At 39.3% G+C, this 16,939-nt stretch overlaps 1 non-coding gene across 1 annotated transcript; it reads right to left on the bottom strand.

The window, feature by feature from the left end:
• Positions 1-5,170: 5,170 nt before the first annotated feature.
• Positions 5,171-5,276, bottom strand: LOC142554869 (small nucleolar RNA R71). The gene has a single exon (XR_012822235.1). It is a non-coding gene; the product is annotated as a small nucleolar RNA R71 (small nucleolar RNA).
• Between the last annotated feature and the right edge of the window lie 11,663 nt (positions 5,277-16,939).

Raw genomic sequence — 16,939 nt, forward strand, 5'->3', positions numbered from 1 at the left:
TGAGGTGGTTGATTTTGATGAAACATTCTCTAATGTAGCCTGCATTGAGTCAGTCAGGCTGCTGCTTGCCATTGCATGTCACATGAGGATTAAGCTTTATCAAATGGATGTAAAAAAATGCATTTTTAAATGACATTTTAAATGAGGAAACGTATGTGAACCAACCAAAGGGATTTGAGGATCCACATCACACGAACAGAAGACGACTCCATGTACGTTGTATGGTAGGTTTACTGAATATCTACTCAAGATAGGCTTGAAAAGAGACGAGGTTAATAAAACTCTTTTTATTCAAAGAATTAAAGATGATATACTCATATGTCAATTTATGTGGATGATATCATTTTTTGTGTTTTCTCGCAGAAATATGTTGATAACTTTGTTGAATGTATGTTTTCCACATTTGCAATTAGTATAGCAAAGAAATTTTTCTTTCTTGGACTACAAATCAAATAACTGCATAATGGGATTTTTCTTCGTAAGCAAGTATGCAAACAAACCTGGTAAAGAAATTTTGTAATGAATGAACTAAGCACATGAAAACTTTCATGGGGTTATCATGTAAGGATGATGTTCTTGAAGGTGTTTACAACACCTTATATCGCAACATCATTGACAGACTTCTCTATTTAACGGCCAATCGACATGACATAATATTTAGTGTATGCTTATGTTCAAGATATCAAGCAAATCTTAAGATCACTCATTTGAAGGGTGTGAAATGAATCTTGAAGTACATAGCAGGAACTTTAGATCTAGGATTATGGTATACTAAAGAAACAAATACCAACTTGGTAGGGTTTGGTTATGTAGATTGGGCCAGAGATTTAGATGATAGGAAAAACACCACTGGAGGATGCTTCTACCTAGGAAATAACTTGGTACCATGGCACAATAGAAAGAAAAATTCTGTCTCTCGTTACCGCTGAATCAGAATATGTGGCAACTATGAATAAATAATCCTTATGAAATTTATTGGAACTGATAACCAAACGACATATATTTTCACAAAAGCATTGGATTTCAAGAGATTTTTCAATCTTCGGAAGTCTCTCAGCTTGTGCATGTATTGATCAATCATAATGTTGTCATAGATGTTCCATGTTGTCTTGGATGCTGGAACATCTATGACAACACTCGACATGCATATGTATTCGTAGGGAATTAGATATCTTGCATTTAGCCATTCATCATGTTTTGTGTAATGTTTGTATTGTGATGGTCATTTCTTGGGGAGCTTCTAGTTTTTCCTTTAAATTTCAATCAAGCACTTGACCATTGTATCGCTTCACCTAAGTTACAAAGTAGTTGAGGGATGATCGTGCATTCCATGATTATGTCTCATATGAAAAGTGACTTGAGGAAAAAATCAGAAGAAAATAGAAAAAATTACCTAGAGGAGTCCAATGAAGATCATCATTCTAGTGTGAGAGCTACCACATCTGAGTCAAAATGCAGAAGAAAATGAAAAAAAACAACATAAAAGAGTCCAATGAAGACCGTTCTTCTAGTGTGAAAGCTACCACTTCGGAATCAAAATGCAATCTTAGTGGCCTCTGAGTGTGTAGGAGAAAATAAAAATCTTTTTCAAAGATTGGAAGTGTTGTTAGGAGATGTTGCCAACATTAAGTACAAACACCTCACAATTTGATCACATGTCTTTCATTTTTCTTTTTGTTACATCCTATCTTAGGCATAACTAGGACATGCATATAAATTATTCTGTGAATTTCTCTTGATCAATGTGGTTTCAGTTTTTGATATGTGATATATGGATAAACCATGTCTACCAAAATTCGAATATTCGTGATTTTTAGTGGATTTGTTGTGTTAATTCGAAGAGGAGTTCATGAATGGTTGTTAATTTTAATATAAATTGCATTGTTATTGTTACCGTTGGATACAAATTTGTTATGAAATGAACGGTTTCTTTTGGGTTAATTTTTGTTACCGTTGGATGTGAGCTGAAATTTTGTTAGCGGTTTCTTTGGCATAGAGATTATTACTGGACGCAAGTATATTTATTTGATCGTCTTACTATTCAGTTTCATTTATGCTCTGTAACCTTGATATGTCTCCACAATTTCATCATCATTTCAAATTTTCTCTGAAATCTTTGTGTTTCTATCACAAATGATAGGTTATCAATATGATCATCAGGATATAAGAAATGACATGGGTGCAGCTGGTGTTCCACCACGTGTGGCAACACTGCCTGATGATCGACAATCTTCAGATGGTTGCAGTCGTTGAAGAAATATCACTCATAGGATCAATTTCCCTTGGTCTACCGAGCAATGAAATTGATGTAAAAAAATATTCCCGATTATGAATTACTCAATCGTGTATTTCTCGTTTTTGCTCAACTCCGGAAATCGAAACGAAATGATGGATATGATCTTGATGTTGTTCCTTCGAAGAAGTTCAAACACAAAGAAGAATCTTCCTCCACTCTCTCTACTAGACCCAGATTTCACCTTTGGTGATGATTTAGACGACGAAGATTTCGAATTGGTTACACGTGCAAAGCATGCTACAACTACTTAGAAAGAGAAAAGCCTCGGCTCTGAGGACGAAGCGATGGTTACTGAAAGTACGGGCAGTACAGGTGATGATGACATGTGACTTGCTGAGTTTCTCATCAGGTTGAAAGAGAAGAAAGTCTTGAAGAAAGCTTGCAAAAAGAATAGAGAAGAGCAAAATAAAGCAAGGAAGAAAAGAAAACGTGTGGGCTGTTTTGAAGTAATCAAGAGATCGATTTTCGTCGTGTTGTGTTATCATGAACTATTGAAGACTCTCCAACACAACCCCTAATCAAAGTGTTGTTTGAGAATTGTTCATTGAATACGATTTCGTTTTCACATAGTTTGCATCTGTGGTTATTTGGTTTTTCTTGGTGATAGAAATTTAAGATGCAATTTGCTTCCTTGATGTGTTACGGGAGTTAAATTTTTGTTATTCACTATTATTCCTTTAATGTGCAAATTTATTATTTTTTCTAGTGAATTTTTTGTCCTGAGACGCCGTACAAATATGCACACTTACACATAATTATTTGTGTCTTGATTATATAAAGTAATTGTGTGCTAAATGATACGTGTGGTTTTTACGTGTTTTATTGCATTAGTTTGTGTGTGTTTGCATTGAGCATGCGTACATTTTGTTTACATTTGGTTCATTTTAGAGTAAAGCATATGCATTTGATCATTTCTCACTTGTGCATGACGAATTTGCAGGAAAAATGGCCGGAAAACTAAAATCGGAGCCAAGTTCCAAGCAAAGTTGATGATGTCCAGAAGGTATGGCACTCGGGCGGTAGTTTTCTACCTCCCGGGCGCGAGATTGATCTTCCAAAGAGGCAAATTACAGAGAGTTCGGCGCTCGGACGGTAACTTTCTACTGCCCGAGCGCGAGATGCCACAAGTCCCAAGCAGATTACAGTAGATGTGGCGCTCGAGCGGTAATATTATACCACCCGAGCGCCGTTTATTTTTGGAAAAAATTCATAGCCGATTCCTTACCTTATGTGCTGAATGGGGATGATATGGAAAGGTAGGTTGGACGTTTTGGAGGGCATTCAGACGAGATTTCAGAGCCGCCACAAGCTTTGGAGAGACTTTTGCGCTTGGATTGAAGATTCGAGGATTTTCAGGCACCGTTCTTCGCGTTTTCGTCAATTCTCGTATTTCTAATTGAGTTTTCATCTTTTAAACATTGTTGTGTTTATTTTCAATATGAATTCTAGTAGATAACTTTTATTATTTGTTGGGACTTAAGGAGATCCTACCCCAAAACTTTGATATAATTAATTTACACCTCGATTTCTGATTTATTCTTGATTATACTATTGTGTTTATCGTGTTGTTAGAGCGTAGCTCACTTTAACACCGTCTTTATATTGCGAGTGAGTTCGAGAGAATAACTTGTGATAGAAACGAGTAGTATAATCCGTGGATCTACAATTTGCATAGATATATGAAATTGGATACGCGCCGATAGTCATAGTCTTTAGGGTCGAGAACTAGGGGATTTCACAGATCGAAATGCAATTCACTCTTGATAAATAATTAAAGACATTTAATTACTTCATTGAGTAGAATTAGTTTGGCATAGCTTGAGAGAGTGTGTTCAATTGACTAGGAAATCCTGTCGGAAGTATAAAATTAATTTCGAACGAATTAATTAATTAACGAGGGGTAGGTGAACCGAAATTCCCAACAAATTCATTTCTTATTGAATTTTACTCAACCATTTTAGATATTATATTTCATTACTCGATTTTGAATATTTTTATTTGCATGTTTATTTAATTATAGTACTAATAAAACAATCAGTCACTTTTCGTTGCTAAAGATCTAATAACTGAAAATAATAATTGTCAAACACAGTTTTCAGTGGAACGATACTCGTACTCCGGTACATTATACTATTACTTGACATCGTGCACTTGCGATTAATTTTGAGCATATAAAACATATTTTTATTAAGGATTTCACAGTGCAAGTTTTGCTCGATCAAGTTTTTGGCGCCGCTGCCGGGGACTGTTAATCTACAATTTTATTTTTAGTTATTTTTTTTAGCATTATGTTATTTCTCTTGAGCTAACAGTCCATATTTTATTCCAGATATCTTGTCTAGTGCATGCCAAAGTCACTTGACGTGGAGCTTGAGTTTGATCCTGAAATTGAAAGAACTTTCTGAAGGCGAAGACAACAACAGAGACTTAAAGAACTGATGGAGAGACACGAGCAAGAACGTGAGGAGGAACAGCGTGAAGATAGACAAGTTGAGATGCCACGCCACATACCGATGCTGGAGTATGCCCAACCTTCTTTGGATGGAGCACGCCCCAGCATTGTGAGGCCTATGGTGCGGGCAAACCAGTTCGAAATCAAACCAGCTATAATTCAGATGATTCAGAACACAGTCCAGTTTGGAGGATCTGCAGTAGATGACCCAAACACGCACATCGCGGATTTTCTTGAAATTTGCGATACTTTTAAATTCAATGGAGTTTCTGATGATGCTATTAGGTTGCGTTTGTTTTCTTTCTCTTTACGTGATAAAGCTAAAGCATGGTTAAATTGTTTGCCTGTAGGTTCGATCACTACATGGGAAGACATGGCGAAAGCATTTCTCATTAAATACTTTCCTCCATCAAAGACCATGAAGCTGCGGGCAGACATTACAACATTTGCTCAATTCGATCAGGAGTCTTTATATGAGGCATGGGAACGCTTCAAGGATCTACTACGAAGATGCCCACATCACGAATTACCACTTGAGTTAGTCGTTCAAACATTTCATTATGGTTTGTTTACTCCTAACCGTACTATGATAGATGATGCTGCTTGTGGAAACTTGTTGAGAAAAACTGCGGAAGAAGGATATGAGTTGTTGGGGGAGATGGCTACTAGCAGCTATCATCCTCAATCTGAAAGAAACAACCATCGGAGGAGTACAGGAGTTCACCAGGTAACTAATTTTTCTGCTATTACTGAACAACTTGATGCTTTAAACAGGAAACTAGACAGCTTGAATGTGGGTGGCACGGCCATGCGTCTTCAAGAAATATTCTGTGAAAAGTGTGGAGGGAAACACTATGTGAAGGATTGTCAAGATGACAATCCATTTTATGTGCAAGAAGGGGCACCAATAAATCAAGTAGGGGTCCAAAACCGTCCAAGGAACGATCCATATTCGAACACATACAATCCTGGATGGAGGCAACATCCCAACTTCTCATGGGGTGGCCAAAACAGTCAGAATCGACCACAAGGAGGACAACCATATGGAAAACAACCGATGTACAGATCTGATCCTCCTAGAGAATAAAAGTCCAACCTGGAGCAAATGATGTCTAAGTTTATTTCATCCACTGAAACTAGACTTCAAAACCAAGATGCATCGATAAAAGGGCTCGAGAATCAGATTGGACAGTTAGCAAAAATGATAGCAAGTAGAGGGACAGGCACCTTGACGAGTAACACCGAGACAAATCCAAAAGAGCAAGTGAAGGCCATCGAGTTGAAGAGTGGGAAAGTTTTAGAGTCAAGAGAAAAAGAGAAAACTCAAACATTGGATGAACAGACTGAGACATCTAAAGGTAAGTCTTCTAACACTGCACCAGCACCCACTGCACAATCAAAAATTGTTATCCCAACACCTTTCCCTGCAGCATTGAAAAAAGCAAAACTAGATGCACAATTCGGCAAGTTTCTTGAAGTATTTAAAAAATTGCATATCAATATTCCCTTCACCGATGCTTTAATGCAAATGCCTAGTTATGCTAAATTTTTGAAGCATATCTTAGCAAACAAGAGAAAATTGGAGGATCACATGACGGTAAATCTAACTGAAAACTGCTCTGCTTTGGTGCAAAACAAAATCCCACCGAAACTTAAAGATCCAGGGAGTTTTTCTATTCCCTGCATGATTGGTGATGTTGTTTTTCATAAAGCCTTGTGTGATCTTGGTGCAAGTATTAATCTTATGCCGTTGTCTGTGTTTAGGAAACTGGGATTGGGCGAACCTAAGCCAACGAGGATTTCTTTACAACTGGCTGACAGATCTGTCAAGTATCCACGAGGAGTGATTGAGGATGTGTTAAGTGGACAAATTTATTTTTCCTACGAACTTCGTGGTACTTGACATGGAGGAAGACATGGAGATGCCTTTGATTTTGGGGAGACCATTCCTTGCAACTGGCAAGGCTCTGATTGATGTTCAAGAAGGGAAGTTGAGATTGAGAGTGGGAGAGGAAGAGATTACTTTTGATGTCTTTAATGCACTTAAGCACACTCTGCATTCTGATAGTTGTTTTAGAATTGATGCTTTTGATCCTCTTGTGTCTAACTATGTGCAGGATGCTCTTAGGGACCCTTTGGAGGCCACTATCACTACTGAATTGGGAGAAGAGGACTTGGACGAAGAAAAAGTTGAAATAGTGGCATACTTTAATGCCAGCCATCCATGGAGAAGGCCGATGAGGATGAGGCTGGAAGATCTAGGAGAGCGCAGAGATTTGATCCCTCCAAAGTCGAGCATCGAGGAACCACCAACGCTTGAACTCAAACCCCTACCTCCGCACTTAAAGTACGTATACCTAGGTGAAAATAAAACTTTGCCTATCATTATTTCTACTGCTTTGCCAGATGCTATGGAGGAAAAATTGTTGCAAGTTCTTAAAAAGCACAAAAAGGCATTCGCCTGGAAGGTGGCAGACATCAAGGGAATCAGTCCATCGATATGCATGCATAAAATCTTGATGGAAGAAAAGAACTCACCTCTCGTGCAACATCAAAGATGACTAAATCCAAAGATGCAAGAGGTAGTGAAGGCTGAAACTATTAAGCTTCTCGATTCAGGTATTATCTATCCTATTTCAGATAGTGCTTGGGTAAGTCCTGTTCAATGTGTGCCAAAGAAAGGTGGGATTACGGTAATCACTAATGAAAAAAATGAACTTATTCCCACGAGAACGGTTACAGGGTGGAGAGTGTGTATTGACTATAGGAAGTTGAATGATGCCACCCGTAAGGACCATTTTCCCCTTCCCTTTATTGATCAAATATTGGAGAGATTAGCGGGGCATGAATTTTATTGTTTTCTAGATGGGTATTCAGGGTATAATCAAATCACTATTGCACCTGAGGACCAAGAGAAAACCACTTTCACTTGTCCTTATGGAACTTTTGCCTTTCGTCGTATGCCTTTTGGTCTTTGTAATGCACCTGCTACTTTTCAGCGCTGCATGACTGCTATATTCCATGATATGATTGAAACCTTTCTTGAAGTATTTATGGATGACTTTTCGATCTTTGGTGCAACGTTTGATGAGTGTTTGCAGAATTTGAGATCCGTGTTGAGAAGGTGCGAGGAGACGAACTTGGTGCTTAATTGGGAAAAGTGCCATTTCATGGTACAATAGGGAATTGTTTTGGGGCACAAGGTTTCGGAACAAGGAATAGAGGTGGACAAAGCTAAAATTGAAGTCATAAAGAACCTACCGCCACCAGCCTCAGTAAAGGGAGTTAGAAGTTTTCTAGGCCACGCCGGTTTTTATAGGCGGTTTATCAAAGATTTTTCAAAAATTGCCAAACCTCTATCGTCCTTACTTATGAAAGATGTGCCTTTTGATTTCAATGCCGACTGTTTCCAGGCGTACGAGGATTTGAAGAAGCGCTTGGTGAGGGCTCCTGTCTTGGTGGCACCGGATTGGGATCTGCCCTTCGAGATCATGTGCGATGCCAGTGATACTGCGGTGGGGGTTGTGCTTGGCCAGCATCAAAACAAGGTATTTCATACAATTTACTACGCAAGCAAGACCCTTGACGAGGCTTAATTGAATTATGCAACAACTGAAAAGGAATTACTTGCAGTAGTATTTGCGCTTGACAAATTTCATTCGTACCTTGTTTTGTCCAAAGTAATTGTTTACACAGATCACTCGGCATTGAAATATTTACTTGCTAAAAAAGATGTGAAGCCACGCTTACTACGGTGGATTTTATTATTGCAAGAATTTGATCTAGAAATAAAAGATAACAAAGGTGTCGAGAATGTGGTAGCAGATCACTTGTCTAGGTTGGAGCTACTTAGTGATGATTGTGTAGATCGAGCTATAAATGATTGGTTTCCTGATGAGCAGCTGTTTGAGGTGAGACACTGTCCTTGGTATGCAAATTTCGCTAACTTTCTTGTCACAGGCACACCACCACCAAATCTATTGTTTCACCAACGAAAGAAATTCTTCTCTGACGTGAAATACTATTTTTGGGAGGAACCATTTTTGTTTAAGATTTGTGCAGATTCCATGATAAGAAGGTGTGTTGCAGAGGAGGAATTTGGGCAAATCCTCAACCATTGCCATGACCGTGAGGTAGGTGGTCATTTTGGACCAACAAGGACGGCATCTAAGGTACTTGAATGTGGCTTTTATTGGCCAACCCTCTTTAAAGATGCTCGTGCTTATGTGCTAACCTGTGATAAATGCCAGCGGTCAGGTAACATCTCTAACTGTCATGAAATGCCATTAAAAAATATTCTTGAGTGTGAGGTTTTTGATGTATGGGGGATAGATTTCATGGGACCGTTTTCCAGTTCGTTCACGAAAAAATATATCTTGGTTGCGGTTGATTATGTGTCTAAGTGGGTAGAGGCAAAAGCGTATGCCACTAATGATGCTCAAGTTGTCCTGAAATTTTTAAAGAAAAATATTTTTAACAGGTTTGGGACACCAAGAGCAATCATTAGTGATGGTGGCACCCATTTTTGCAATAAACTATTTGAAAAACTCTTGAGCAAATACGGTGTCACACACAAGATCTCTACCCCTTATCACCCCCAAACGAGTGGTCAAGTGGAAGTGTCGAACCGAGAGATAAAGCGGATTTTGGAGAAAGTTGTAGGTGTCAGTCGAAAAGACTGGTCAGTGAGATTAGATGATGCGCTTTGGGCATATAGGACTGCTTTTAAAACACCTATAGGCACTACACCATATAGGTTGTTGTTTGGTAAAGCATGTCATTTACCTGTTGAGTTGGAGCATTAAGCGTACTGGCCCACAAAAGCATTGAACTTTAATTTTACTGACGCATGTGAACGATTGTCTGCTGCAACTGGATCAGTTAGAGGAATTCCGGAACCTGGCATATGATCTTGAACTGTCATACAAGGAAAAGACGAAGAAGGCCCATGACAAGCGGATCATCGAGAGGGAATTCAAGGAAGGGGACAATGTTTTACTCTACAACTCCCGGTTGCGACTGTTTCCTGGAAAATTGAAGTCACGATGGTCTGGACCATTCGTGATTTCTAAAGTATACCCGTCGGGAGCCGTGGAACTGCACGATGGGAAGGATGGGACATTCACGGTCAATGCCCAGCGACTGAAGCACTACATGGGTGGCATAATTGAGCCACAACTTGGAATCACCCGGTTCCAAGACAATTCAAACTGAGACCGACCGACAGTCTAGCTCTCGACTGTAAATTGAGAACTACTTTTCTTTCCCTTCTCTTGCATTTATTTTAATTTTTCAAAAATAAAATAAAATAAAGAAAAAAAAAGGGCAAAATTCCAGAGAGCTCCGCGCTCGAGCGGTACAAAAATACCGCTCGAGCGCCACAACTTATTTCAAACAACAAATTTCCAGAGAGCTCGGCGCTCGGGCGGTATTTTTTTACCGCTCGAGCGCGAACACTTGCCCCAAGTTTTTTTTTTTCCGAGAACTCGGCGCTCGAGCGGTATTTTTGTACCGGTCGAGCGCGCCTGCGTTTAAAGACGCGAATTCCCCTTTCCCCTTTCATTCTGCGAAAACAATTTTCTCCCCAAATCCCTAATTCTACCTCACCCCCTTTTCGATTTTGTGGTGCAGGAGCTTCAATCTCGACTCGAATCTTCGGCAAGGTGGAACAATCGTCTTAGGAAAACAAGAATCTTCATCACTCCAGTTCATACACCATCTCCGTCACCACTATGGCACCAAAGAAATTGAAAGGTACCTCCGGTTCTTCTTCTTCCTCCTCGTTTGATAGAACCCGCTTTGTGAATGCGGTGGCTAGGGATAGATATGAGCATGCTAAAATACATAGAAACCCCATTGCCGAAAGGGGATTTCGTCGTCTATTCGAGGATAGATACTTGGGCACTCTTGGGGATTTGGAGAAACGAGGATGGGTTACATTTGGCGAGCAACCTAAGGCGGCAGTGGTGTCTGTAGTTAGGGAATTTTATGCGAATGCCGGTGAACGAACAGATGGTAGGGCATTTGTTAGAGGAAAGCTTGTGCCGTTCGATTCATTCACGATTAACTCCCTATTAGGAACGGCCGACATTGACGACTCCGCATTCGAGGCATTAGTTGTTGATCCTAATTACTCGATGATCATTGAGACTTTGTGCCTTCCCGGGGCAACCTGGAAACCATTAGGGGGACCCCCGAGCTGCTTCGATGAAAAATATTTGCGGGCCGACATTGCCCTGTGGTATCTATTTTTGGCCCGAAGAATGATGCAAGTGTCCCACAAAAGTGAGGTGCAGAAAGAACGGGCAGTGGTACTTTTTGCGTTATCTCAGGACTACGCCATTAACGTGGGCAATCTATTAAACTCGCAAAGTATGATGAGCATACATAACAGCCACATCGGCCTATTTTTCCCTACCATCATATCCGAATTGTGTGCCCAGGCGGGAGTTATTTTTCGGGACGATGAGGAGTGGCTACAACCCATGAAGCCTATTTGTGTGGACGACTGGCGGCGGAAGAAGGCGAAAAGACAGATAGACTTCCCCAATCAGGGGGAGGAAGTAGGAGGGTCAAGCACCGCCGCCCCTCGGCGCCCACAGCCCCGCCGGCGAACCCAGAATGAAAAAATGGATGAGATTCTGGCCTTCATGGCTCACCAGGAGCAGATCAACACCAATGTCAAGGCGCGTCTTGACCAACTCGATTCCATGATGCGCACTAAGCTAATCCACGGGGGCGTAGACCCAAACACCATACCGCCACCCCTGCCGACCATTCCCCCTTTCCAGTTTCAGTATAACTATCTTCAGCAGGGGGATGCAGCGGGCATGCCACCACCGGAACACGATGAGGATGAGCTGTGATCAGGGGAGTTTACTGTTTCCCCTTTCTTTTCTTTTCTTTTGTCTAATGAATTTTTTGTTTTGTTTTCGGATTATTGTTCGTTCGGTCATTTCTTTTGCATTTGTTGTTGTGATGCATTCATGTTTGCATTTGTGTTCTTCGTCCTTTGTGCAATGGGGACATTGCACACCTTTAGTATGAGGGGGTCGTGTGTCCTATTTGGTGTCTTTCGTATTTGTCCTGCATGAGTGTCAGTTGATGGTGAAATTAGTAAATTGGTAGCCAGTGATATTTTGGGCTAAATGAACTGCATGTTGCGTAGTCTTATCACTCGTTATGAACCCCCCGATTTATTGAATTTTGTCTATGCACACATATTGGATTTTAATAGCACATAGTGGATTTTAATAGTGGTGTCGATGATTGTTAAGTTCAAAATAATCTGTGAGGGGAACTGGCGAAACACATTAGATGCGAGTGGAACTTCAATGAATACCTGTTGAAATGAGTGACTAACCAGTAGCATAAACTCAAGTAGAAACGCAAACGTATTCCTCAAATATCCTTCAGTCCAATCGTGCATAGGACCTATAAATCCATTCCTAGGCCAAAGAAACGAAAAAAAAAAATTACCATATATCCAAATCCTAGGGAGTACGCATGAGAAAACTATGCACCAAAAAAAATTTTGGAATAATAAAGGGGATGTAAGGTGAGGGGGAGCCAAAAAGGGATGAAATCCTATCCCAAGGCTAAAAAGATGGAGATGTAAGGCGTTGAGGAATGTCAGAGAAAATTTCTGACAGGTGCATAGTGAAAATGATCTACGTACTCCCCATCTTTCCAAACCACTTGAGCACGTTGGCCTTTGACTCCCTACATTTTGTTGTTCGACTATGAAACTCTCCCACTGTTTGTGTTTACTGATTGGTCCCAAAAATAAACAGGACTCAGAAAAGAGAAACTTGCGTTGACTGGTTGATTCGGCAACCCGCATGATTGCGAATAAAACTGTCTGAAACACAAGCTAGAAAGATCCACAGCACACACGATCACACCTTTTGGAAAAATACAATTGTGTTGCGATGTTCTTAAAAGGGGTAGTAATGTATGTTGTGATTTGACTAAGTGGATGTGGTTCAAACACCCGCTGAGGCAGGAGATACCAGTTCGCTACCTCACCATCAGTTTAGTTATTTCAATACTCTCTCTTTTGTGTTCGTTTCATGTTTTAATTGTAGTCTGTAACCTATTTTGCTTGACGGCAAGCAAAAGGTTAGTATGAGGGGGTTGATACGTGTGGTTTTTACGTGTTTTGTTGCATTAGTTTGTGTGTGTTTGCATTGTGCATGCGTACATTTCGTTTACATTTGGTTCATTTTAGAGTAAAGCATATGCATTTGATCATTTCTCACTTGTGCATGACGAATTTGCAGGAAAAATGGCTGGAAAACTAAAATCGGAGCCAAGTGCCAAGCAAAGTTGATGATGTCCAGAAGGTATGGCGTTCGGGCGGTAGTTTTCTACCGCCCGGGCGCGAGATTGATCTTCCAAAGAGGCAAATTACAGAGAGTTCGGCGCTCGGGCGGTAATTTTCTACCGCCCGAGCGCGAGATGCCACAAGTCCCAAGAAGATTACAGTAGATGTGGCGCTCGAGCAGTAATATTCTACCGCCCGAGCGCCTTTTATTTTTGGAAAAAATTCATAGCCGATTCCTTACCTTATGTGCTGAATGGGGATGATATGGAAAGGTAGGTTGGACGTTTTGGAGGGCATTCAGACGAGATTTTAGAGCCGCCACAAGCTTTGGAGAGACTTTGGCGCTTGGATTGAAGATTCGAGGATTTCCGGGCACCGTTCTTCGCGTTTTTTGTCAATTCTCGTATTTCTAATTGAGTTTTCATCTTTTTAACATTGTTGTGTTTATTTTCAATATGAATTCTAGTAGCTAACTTTTATTATTTGTTGGGACTTAAGGAGATCCTACCCCAAAACTTTGATATAATTAATTTACACCTCGATTTCTGATTTATTCTTGATTATACTATTGTGTTTATCGTGTTGTTAGAGCGTAGCTCACTTTAACACCGTCTTTATATTGCGAGTGAGTTCGAGAGAATAACTTGTGATAGGAACGAGTAGTATAATCCGTGGATCTACAATTTGCATAGATATATGAAATTGGATACGCGCCGATAGTCATAGTCCTTAGGGTCGAAAACTAGGGGATTTCACAGATCGAAATGCAATTCACTCTTGATAAATAATTAAAGACATTTAATTACTTCATTGAGTAGAATTAGTTTGGCATAGCTTGAGAGAGTGTGTTCAATTGATTAGAAAATCCTGTCAGAAGTATAAAATTAATTTCGAACGAATTAATTAATTAACGAGGGGTAGGTGAACCGAAATTCCCAACAAATTCATTTCTTATTGAATTTTATTCAACCATTTTAGATATTATAATTCATTATTCGATTTTGAATATTTTTATTTGCATGTTTATTTAATTATAGTAGTAATAAAACAATCAGTCACTTTTCGTTGCTAAAGATCGAATAACTGAAAATAATAATTGTCAAACACAATCTTCCGTGGAGCGATACTCGTACTCCGGTACATTATACTATTACTTGACATCGTGCACTTGCGATTAATTTTGAGCATATAAAATATATTTTTATTAAGGATTTCACAGTGCAATTTTTGCTCGATCACTAAATTATTTATTCTACCGCATGTTGTGTGGTGTTGTATGTTGTATTAGGTATTACAACACCACACATAAAACCTATGTTGAAGCACACAGTTCACCATATATTTAGTACTTTTCTGTTAAACAATTTTTTTCGAACAATATAATAGTTTTTCATATTATTGATGGATCACTTGTTTTTTTAGTCCGCAAATGTGAATTGTAAATAGCCAGTTTTTTGAGTCAGTTCCAAAAATATTTTATTAGTATTCGAAATTAACAAATTCGAACCCAAATTATTTTATTCGATAGTTCGCAAGCAAGCCTCCATGAGCTTTAATATTTTAATAATATAATAATTATTGAAAAAATAAATTTTGAGCCTTTATTCTCAAGTTGTTTGAGAACGTGTTCCAATATTTCATGGCGAACTCAAACTCGAACATTGATTCGGACTTCGACCTAAAAATATGAAAATATTCGAGCCTTAAAGTTTTCTTCATATTCGATTTGTTTACATCTCTACGCTAAAGTCTAAACGAAAAAATGAGTTCATTGGTTGTTGAAACTGGGGAAACATTCTAAGAATTTAGCGGATACAGACCAGCACATATAGATTTGTACCAAGTCCGTATGTCACGCGATTGTGTGTACGTACAAACGCAAGGCACAAACTAGCCACGGGTTCGTGTTGGTGTAAGATTACGTATGCACGTTGGACAGCTCTAGGCAAGAATTCCCACGAACTAGATATGAACATGCCACAGGTTTGTCGTCTTTTAGAGTGTTTGTGCGCGTTAGCGGTTGGGCCAGTGCCTGCAGCCGTGATTGTGGCAAGGCATGTCCTTAAGTGAGTACACTGGCCTACCATGTGTCGGAAAATGTGCATTAAATGTGTAAACAAAGTGGTAGGTGGCAAAACAAAGGTTGGAAGCAGATGGTTGATTGATGAAATTTCACACTCAGTTCAATAAATGCAAGCGGTTTCACACTTCAAAATTCGATTATAAGTAGAGACACAATTTGATCATTTCATTTATTCATTCTTTGAGTTTTCTCTCATCTTAGCATTTGAATGCTTAGTTCTATAATATTTGTGATGTGTTTTGTTCTCCTGTATTAAGAGAGTGTGTGTTCTATATGAAAACACAGTGAGTAGTTGTACACTATAAAAATATTACAGTGGAATTCTTTTCATTTTGCCCCTGGTTTTTACCTTAATAATTTTAGGGATTTTTCACGTAAACCTCGGTATCCAATTTATTTTTTATTTTAATATTTATTATCTCAAATTGCCACACGTGGGACCGACAAGTGGTATTAGAGCCTGGTTTTAAAATTTCTTAAAATTCTGAATATTCTCTGTGGTTGTAGCCTAGACTGATCTTCCATACCAGAAAAGATTTTTTGAGATTTTTTATTAAGGCAGGATAATTTTGTTCAGTCAACTAAATTTTTGTAGACATAATGGTCTGCAGGTATGAGATAACAAAGTTCAATTGAAGCAATTTTATGCTGTGGAAAATAAAGATACGAGCAGTTTTAAGAAAAGAGAATTGCTTGGCGGCTATTGGAGATAGACTAGTGAAAATTACAGACGATGGAAAGTGGAATGAGATGAATGATAATATTGTTGCCAATTTACACTTGGCTATAGCAGACGAAGTAATGTCAAGTATCTCTGAGATAAAAGCAGCAAAAGTTATCTGGGATACTCTAACAAAGATGTACGAGGCCAAGTCACTACACAACAAGATTTTCCTAAAGACAATGCTTTATACTCTTCGGATGACGGAATCTTCATCGATGACCGACCATATCAACACACTAAATACTCTATTTGCCCAACCCACTTTCATGGGGCATAAAATAGAGGAAAATGAACGAGCGGAGCTTCTACTTCAAAGTCTACCAGATTCATATGATCAACTTATCATCAACATAACCAACAATATTCTTATGGGCTCTTTAAAATTCGACGATGTCTTAACTGCGGTTCTCGGAGAAGAAAGCCAGCGCAAGAATCGAAGCAGACAGAAGCTTTACAGATGATAAGAGGAAGATTTATGGACCGTGACTCCAGTGGGAGCCAAAAAGGAGGTAAATCAAAGTCGAGAAGTAAGAAGAAAAATATTTACTGCTTTAAATATGGAGGTAAAGGGTACTTCAAGAAAGAGTGTAGGAGTATCTATAAGAGTTCTCAAGGAAATGTGGTCAGTACTTCAGGCAGTGATGAAATATTATTCAGCGAAGCGGCAACAGTTGCAGAAGGCAAACACAAATTTTGTGACACATGGATTATGGATTCAGGAGCGACGTGGCACATGACGCCTCGAAGAGAACGGTTTGATCATTATGAACCAGTCTCGGGAGGATCTGTATTCATGGAAAATGATCACGCATTGGAAAATCGCTGGGGTCGGTACTATCAAAAAAAAAATTTTGATGACACAATTCGCACCATACATGATGTACGACATGTGAAGGGACTGACGAAAAATATTTTGTCATTGGAGAAATTGGATGATATCGGGTGCAAAACCCGTATCGAGAACAAGATCATGAAAACTGCGAATGGTGCGTTTGTGGTTATGACGGTGGAAAAAGTTGTTGCAAATCTTAATGTAATTTTGGGAGAAACACACAAAG

This window comes from Primulina tabacum, chromosome 8 (assembly GCF_025594145.1).
Source record: "Primulina tabacum isolate GXHZ01 chromosome 8, ASM2559414v2, whole genome shotgun sequence".
Classification (NCBI taxonomy): Eukaryota; Viridiplantae; Streptophyta; class Magnoliopsida; order Lamiales; family Gesneriaceae; genus Primulina; species Primulina tabacum.